This window comes from Mus caroli, unplaced genomic scaffold (assembly GCF_900094665.2).
Source record: "Mus caroli unplaced genomic scaffold, CAROLI_EIJ_v1.1 scaffold_20708_1, whole genome shotgun sequence".
Lineage (NCBI taxonomy): Eukaryota > Metazoa > Chordata > Mammalia > Rodentia > Muridae > Mus > Mus caroli.
In genome coordinates this window covers 4586-13104 of record NW_018389466.1, presented here as the reverse complement: position 1 = coordinate 13104, position 8519 = coordinate 4586, and positions in this window count along the sequence as shown.

Sequence of the window (8519 nt, the reverse complement as noted above, 5' to 3'; positions counted from 1 at the left end):
CAATGCCTGGCAAATAAAGAAATGGATGCTCAAAGTCATCTATTGGATGGAACACAGGGCCCCTAATGAAGGAGCTAGAAAACATACCCAAGGAGCTAAAGGGGTCGGCCACCCTATAGGAGAAACAATGATATGAACTAACGAGTACCCCCACCCCCAGAGCTGTGTCTCTAGTTGCATATGTAGCAAAGGATGGCTTAGTCTGCCATCAATGGGAGGAGAGGCCCTTGGTACTGCGAAGATCATATGCCCCAATACAGGGGAATGCCAGGGCCAGGAAGCAGGAGTGGATGGGTTGGGGAGCAGGGCAGTGAGAGGGTATAGGGGGCTTTGGGGATAGCATTTGAAATGTAAATGAAGAAAATATCTAATAAAAAATTCTGCTGATCCATGAGCATGGGAAATTTTTCCATCATCTCAGGTCTTCTTTGATTTCACTCTTCAGGGACTTCAAGTTCTTATACAGACCTTTCACTTGCTTGGTGAGAGTCACACCAAGATATATTATATTATTTGTGACTATTGTGAAGGGTGTTATTCCCACAATTTCTTTCTCAGGCTGTTTATCCTTTGTGTAGAGGAAGGTACTGATTGGTTTGAGTTAATTTTACATGCAACCACTTTGCTGGAGTTGTTTATCTGATGTAGGAGTTTTCTGGTAGAATTTTGGGGTCACTTATGTGTACTTTCATTTCACCTTCAAATAGTGATAAATTGACTTCTTCCTTTCCAATTTGTATTCCTTTGACCTTTTGTTGTCTAATTGCTCTCGCAAGAACTTCAAGCACTATATTGAATAAATAGGGAGAGAGTGAGCAGCCATGTCTTGTCTCTGATTTTAAAGAGATTGCTTCAAGGTTCTCTCCATTTAATTTGATGTTGGCTGTTGGTTTGCTGTATACTGCCTCTATTAAGTTTATGTATGTGCCTTCGATTCCTGATCTCTTTAAGACGTTTAACATATGGGGGTGTTGTATTTATATCTAATGAGATGATCATATGTCTTTTTTCTTCAGTTTGCTTATATAGTAGATTATGATCATGGATTTTCATTTATTGATCCATTCCTGCATCCCTGGGATGAAGTCAACTTGATCATGGTGAATGATCATTTTGATATGTTCTTGGATTCAGTTTGCAAGCATTTTGTTGAGTATTTTGGAATCAATATTCATAAGTGAAATTGGTCTGAAGTTCTTTTTCTTTGTTGGGTCTTTGTGTGCTTTAGGTATCAGTGTAAGTGTGAGCTCATAAAATGAATTAGGTAGTCTTCCTTCTGTTCCTGTTTTGTGGAATAGATTGAGAAGTGTTGGTATTAGGACTTCTTTGAAGGTCTGTTAAAATTCTGTACTAAAACCATCTGGACCTGGAACGTTTAGTGACTGCTTTTATTTCTTTTGGTTTATGGTACTATTTAGATAGTTCACCTGATCCTGATTTAACTTTGTTATATAATATCTGTCTAGACAATCAGCCATTTCATCTAGAACTTCCAGTTTGTTGGGTATAGGCTTCTGTAGTAGGATCTGAAGTTTTTAACATTTCCTCAGTTTCTATTATTATGTCTTTCTTTTCATTTCTGATTTGGTAAGTTACATACTGCCTTTGTGCCCTTTAGTTAGTTTGGCTAAGGGTTTATCTAACTTGATTTTCTTAAAGAACCAGCTCTTAATTCAATCCTTTGTATTGTTCTCTTTGTTTCTAATAGGTTGATTTCAGCCCTGCATTTGATTATTTGCTGTTGTCTACTCCTCTTGGGTATGTTTACTTCTTTTTTTCTAGATTTTCCACATGTGCTGCTAAGTTGCTAGAGTAGGATCGCTCCAATTTCTTTATGAAAGCACTTTTAGCACTGATTTCATTGTGTCCCAAAAGTCTGGAAATGTTATGCCTTCATTTTCATGAAATTTTAAAATGTCTCTCATTTCTTCCTTTATTTCTTCCCTGACCAAGTTATCATTGAGTAGAGAACTGTTCAGTTTACATAAGTCTGTGGACTTTCTGCTCTTTCTGTTGTTTTAAAAGTCAATGAAGTTAGAGGCAAAAGCTCTTAACTTTAAACATCTGGGAAATTCAGGACACAGTGAAAAGACCAGCACCTATGTGTAGATTCCCAATTCAAAGGGTCAGAAAATATCCTTAACAAAATCATAGAATAAAACTTACTTAACTTAAAGAAACAGATGGCCATAAACATATAAGAAACCTGCATAACACCAAATAGATTGAACCAGAAAAGAAAATATCCCATTACATAATAATCAAAACATTAAATACACAGAACAAAGAAAGAATATTAAAGGACATAAGGGGGGAAAAGTCAAGTAACATGTAAAGGCAGACCTATCAGAATTACACCAAACTTCTCAACAGAGTTTATGAAAGACAGAAGATCCTGGCCAGATGTCATGCAGACCCTAAAGAGAACATAAATGCCATCCCAGACTACTATAACCAGCAAAACTCTCAATCGCTATAGGTGGAGAAATTAAGATACTCTATAACAAAACCAAACTTAAACAATATCTTTTTTCCTAATCCAACCCTACAGAGAATACTAGAAGGAAAACTCCAAAACAAGGAGGATAACTACATCAAAGAAAAAAAAAAACAAGAAATTAATCATGTTACAATAAACCCAAAAGAAGAGAACCACCATCTCTAAAAACAAAAATAACAAGAACCAACAATCATTGCTCTGTAATATCTCTCAACATCAATGGACTAGATTCCCTAATAAAAAGGCACAGGATAACAGACTGGATATGTAAACAGGACCCAGAATTTTTCTATATACAGGAAACACATCTCAATGACAAAGACAAATACTACCTCTCAGTAAAAAGTTGTAAAAATATTTTCCAAGCAAATAGTCCTAGGAAACGAGCTGGAGTAGATATTCTAATATCAAATAAAATACACTTTCAACCAAAAGTTATCAAAAGAGATGGAGAAGAACACTTCATACTCATCAGAGGAAAAATCTACCAAGATGAAGTTTCAATTCTGAACATCCATCCCCCAAATGCAAGGGCACCCACATTTGTAAAAGAAAAAGAAACTTTACTAAAGTTTTTATCACTATTGCTTTGTAGTACAGCTTGAGGTCAGGGATGGTGATTCCACCAGAAGTTCATTTATTGTTAATTATTGTTTTGCTAACCTAGGTTTGTTGTTTTTCTATATGAAATTGGGAATTCCTCTTTCCATGTCTTTGAAGAATTGTGTTGGAAATTTGATGAGGATTACACTGAATCTGTAGATTACATTTGGTAGGATGGCCATTTTTACTATGTTAATTCTACCAATACATGAGTGTAACAGACCTCTCTCATTTTCTGAGGTCTTATTCAGTTTCTTCCTGGAGAGACTTGAAGTTCTTGTCATACAAATCTTTCACATGTTTGGTTAGAGTTGCCTGAAGATATTTTATATTATTTGTGACTGTTGTGAATGTTCAATGCAAGGAGATGTGGCATTCTCAGAATAGATGTCCCCTTCTCTTCAATTTCCTTATCTGTCCAACCCAATATTACAAGTTCAAATCCTCTTTCTCCCTTAGTGGTGTAACAAGTTTAAATAATGTCCTTTTCTTTAAAGAAAAAACATTTATTTGCTGTATGTGCGTGGAGGTTAACTTGCTGGAGTCAGTTCTGTCTTTACACCATGTCTGTCTTGGGGAATGGATTAGGGTCCCCAGCTTCGGCAGCAAATGCCTTACTCTTTCCTAGACTAACTGATATACTTTGAAATAAACATTATAAAATTATACATTTTAGGAGTTGATAATAATATATTATCTCACATGAAAGCTAACCCAATATACTTCCTGAGTAACTTGACTACATGTAGAGAGCAGAGGAATGTGTCTTGAGGCTGGGCAAGGATGCTGGAGAAGGGTGGGTGAAAGAAACAATGGAGCACTCAGGAGGAATCAGCCTGAGGGCGCATGCCATCACAGGGCCAGCACAGCCAAGCATAAGTCCTGAAGATTTCTTCTAAGAGTCCCCTTTCTTGTGTCTGTTTAACGAGCACTTGGAAGTGCTGTGCCGCCTGGAGTATAAGAGCATGAAGAGCAGCTTGCCGAGGATGCAGACAGGCACAGGAGAGTCAAGTAGGAATTTCCCATAGAAAGCCATGTCTACATCACAGGTTGAAATTAACGGCAAACTGTTCCTGTCTGCCGATGAGCAGTGTGAAGGGGTGTTGTCACACCCTTCTCAGATCCCCTGTGACCTGGGACAAAGCAACGATTCTGGGAGGCAGATCTGAGATCATGATTCTCCTCTCTCTGCCCTCTAGGTAGGTTCTTTATGGCTGGTGGTGTCACAACTGCGCCAGATTAGTGAGGAACTCCATGGACCTCAGAAATCCTGTAATGAAGGTCATCGTCAGGAAAACAGGCCTTAGAGGAACTTCCAGGCATGGTGAGATCCTCAGCTGCATGTCTCCAGATGTACCCATGAGCCATTAGAAGAGACGGTGGACCCAAGAGGGCCTGACATTTTTGTGTTTGTGTCCAGACTATTGCTGACCAGATTGGAGCCAGAAACAGGGTAGTAAAAGTCCAGAGAGTACCCATCTTGTGCTCATAAGGGAAGGTAGAGTTTACAGTAACAGGTGAGTCCATTGGTTAGGTGCAGCTCTGCAAAACATCCAGGCTTCCTAGAGAGGGTTCTCCTACTGACACCAAGATTCAGAAAGCTTCACAACTCACCCCGGCACTAATATTTTGACCCTGATTGTTGCTTTGCAACCTGAGTCATCTGGATGCACTTTTCTTCATTTCTGGACAGACAGGGAAGTACACACTCACACCTAACTAAGTACCTTGTGCACACTTGATGCTAGTGAAATTTGCTTGAAATGGAAAGAACCTGCGTTGTAAAAAAAGTAATATATTTCCTGTGACTCTAGGTGTCCCTCCAAATCAATTTTCTCTTGTCTACATTCCATCTGAAATGTTAACTGCCTCTTCTACTGCTTCATAGGAGCCATGTGAAGCCAGCACATGTCATGGTGCACACTTTACCTCATGGCATCCAACCACATACAAGGTGAGGCCCATCAACTGTGCTTTGAGTCAAAGCAAGGTGAAGTCTGGAATGTTTGACAGCTGAATTCAGAGCTGAAGCTGGTTCCAAGCATGATCATGGATAAGAACTACTTATCTGTGTTGGTGGGAAAATAAGACTGTCTGGTCTGACAGGGAGGGCTTTCCTTTGGGTGGTGTATGGTCTCCTGCCATCTTCCACCACCTAAGAAAACTCAGGGACTTAAATGGTCAAATTCATACCCCTCTTTACCCTCATATTCTAGTATACCCTGCCTTTCTTATTTTCAACAGAATCTCACACAAGATCCAAGCTGTTTTCTTTCTGATGCCCTGTAGGGATGTTGCTGTTACTGCAGCTATGTGTCCCCGGTCAAAAGGCTGAGAAATTCTGGTGCCTTTGCTGCCTGTGTATCCCTGTGCTTGGGCTGCCAAAGGACTCCTGGGAACACACTCAACAAGGGACAAAGCCTGATGCCAGCTTCATCTGCATGGTCAGGAGATGTTCCTGAAGTCTTACCACACTGGACGGAAGATGGACACACAGGTGATGTTCCCTTACTCAAGCCATGGGTAAGGCATGATTGGCTAACACTTGGTTATCTTACCAAAACCCCTTATTTTCTGATCTCCTTGATATAAAATGGTCCTGCTGATTGGCAGAGAAGTAGTGCCAGAAGAAGTCGAGCAGCCAAATAGATGGGGACAACAAGAAAAGAAAACTATGCTCTGATCCCAGGTCACCCAGCATCTTACCCTGACCCTTTGTTGTGGAAGAAGACTATGTGAGGCAGCTTGGAGAACTTCCTTACTGGGGTCAGTTCCTTGGTCTCCTGGCAAGAGTCTAGTGCCCAGGGTAGGGTTCTTTTCAAATTCCCTCCATCCATCACACCCACTGCTGTGTGCATGGGGCAAGGAGAGTCAGCTGGTGTTACTGCCCTCTCATTCACCCAGGCATGGACACCACTTCCCCAGTAAGAAGTCTCAAGATAGAGTGCCAACTGCATGACCCAAACATACCAGACACATAGGACACTGACAGACATTGTGAGGTAGAGTGGGGACTCTTTATACTGGGTGTCATAGAAAGTAATGGTATCAGCCAACACCTACAGATGTGGACTGTGAGGATGGCCCATCACAAAATGTTGTTGTAGTATGTTGAGAGCGGAAAGATTTCTGATTGTAGGCATTGTATATATGTTCGAGTGAAGATTGGCCATCAGGGATATCCACAGAGCTGGGCTAAAGATTTGTTAGACAGAAGTGTAACAAAGAATGTGGCATGAATAACTCTGAATACAGAGACTATTTTCTTATTACAATAAACTTTTTTGTGTTCAAACCATGTCTTGTGGTGTACTGATTTATATCTATATAAATGTCCTCATACTGGAATTACCTAGCATGTCTCTCTTGAAAATGTACCATTTCTCATAGAAGTGAGAGTAGCCCTAACTCTCCATGATGCACTCTGGCCATCATCTGTTGCTTTAGATCTCTTCCCTCTTCCTCCTACATAAAGTCTACTCTGCATTCTAGAGACATCTCTACATCCTGCAATTGTTGATCACTAGTGGAGATTTTTTTGCTTTAGGCTTCACATAAGCAGTATTGCCCTCTCCTTTGAAGATTATTTTTCTTAGTATAAAGCCCTTCAGGTCTACTCAAATTGACCACAAATCTTACTTTCTCTCTCCCCTTTTTTGCTCTGAGACAAGGTCTTGCTGTAGAGCCTAGGCTGGCTTACAGTTCCTGACCCTCTTGCTCAGGATCCTTGGTACTTTGGTGACAGGTTTGCACCTCCTGTGTTAGAAGGCCTAATTACATTCTTCCTCAATAGACATATGTGTGTGGAGTAGGCACAGTTTTAAAGGATTAGATGTTGATTCATTTTGAAATGCTTCCAATTCTCTCTAGGTTTCCTATTTCAGTGTCTTCAAAAAGCTCCTTATAACTGGGTGTGGAGATGCTCACAGCTTTCGGGGGTACTGGTTAGTTCATATTGTTGTTTTTTTCTATAGGGTTGCAGACCCCTTTAGCTCCTTGGGTACTTTCTCTAGCTCCTCCATTAGGGGCCCTATATTACATCCAATAGATGACTGTGAGCATCCATTTCTGTATTAGCCAGGCACTGGCATAGCCTCACAAGAGACAGCTATATCAGGGTCCTGTGAGCAAAAATTTTCTGGCATATGCAATAGTGTCTGGGATTGGTGGTTGTATATGGGGTGGATCCCCAGGTGGGGCAATCTCTGGATGGTCCTTCCTTCTGTCTCAGCTCCAAACTTTGTCTCTGTAACTCCTTCCATGGGTATTTTGTTCCCCATTCTAAGGAGGGATGAAGTATCCACACTTTGGTCTTCCTTCTTCTTGAGTTTCATGTGTTTTGCAAATTGTATTTTGGTTATTGGATATTTTGGATATTCTAAAATTCTGGGCTAATATCCGCTTATCCATGAGAGTATATCATGTGCGTTCTATTGTGACTGGGTTACCTCACTCAGGATGATATCCTCCAGATGCATCCTAAGAATTTCATGAATTCATTGTTTTTAATTGCTGAGTAGTACTCCATTGTGTAAATGCACATTTTCTGTATTCATTCCTCTGTTGAGGGACATCTGGGTTCTTTCCAGCTTCTGGCTATTATAAATAAGGTTGCTATGAACATAGTGGAGCATGTGTCCTTATTACCAGTTGGAACATCTTCTGGGTATATGCCCAGGAAAGGAATTGCTGGGCATATATGTCCAATTTTCTGAGGAACCGCCAGACTGATTTCTAGAGTGGTTGTACCAGCTTGCAATCCCACCAACAATGGAGGGAGTGTCCCTCTTTCTCCACATCCTNGCCAGCATCTGCTGTCACCTGAATTTTTGATCTTAGCCATTCTGACTGGTATGAGGTGGAATCTCAGGGGGGCGACTGTCATGATCAGGTCAGATTACAATTGTTTCTGCAGGGAATGCTACAGTACCTTGTAGCTGTGTGCTTGTCCACAGACCAGATTTATATATCGTTATCACTTCAGCTGTGAGCACCTTAACCCTGTGCTGAAACCACAAGTGTTCCTGTCACTGCTGTGCCCTGCTTCTCTGTTTTCTAGATACTGTCTTAGAAGCTTGTTGTATTCCATACTTCTAATGAGGTATTCTTAATATGTGATAAACTTCATCTGGGTACAATAAGCCATTTGTTAAGTTTTGACACATATGCTACATTACACATATGTGCTTACATTTATACTTACATTTAACCACCATATTAACAAGACTACATTTCTTTACTCTCCTTTATATTCCTTTAGGACATAGCATAATTTCTTTTCACAGTATTTGTAGCATCTCCCTCTACTCTCAGCAGCATCTGAAACTTTGCCACCTCTTAAAAATCTTTGCATCCCATAATCAGCCTCCAAATGCTGACACCATTGCATACACTAGCAAGATTTTGCTGAAAGGAC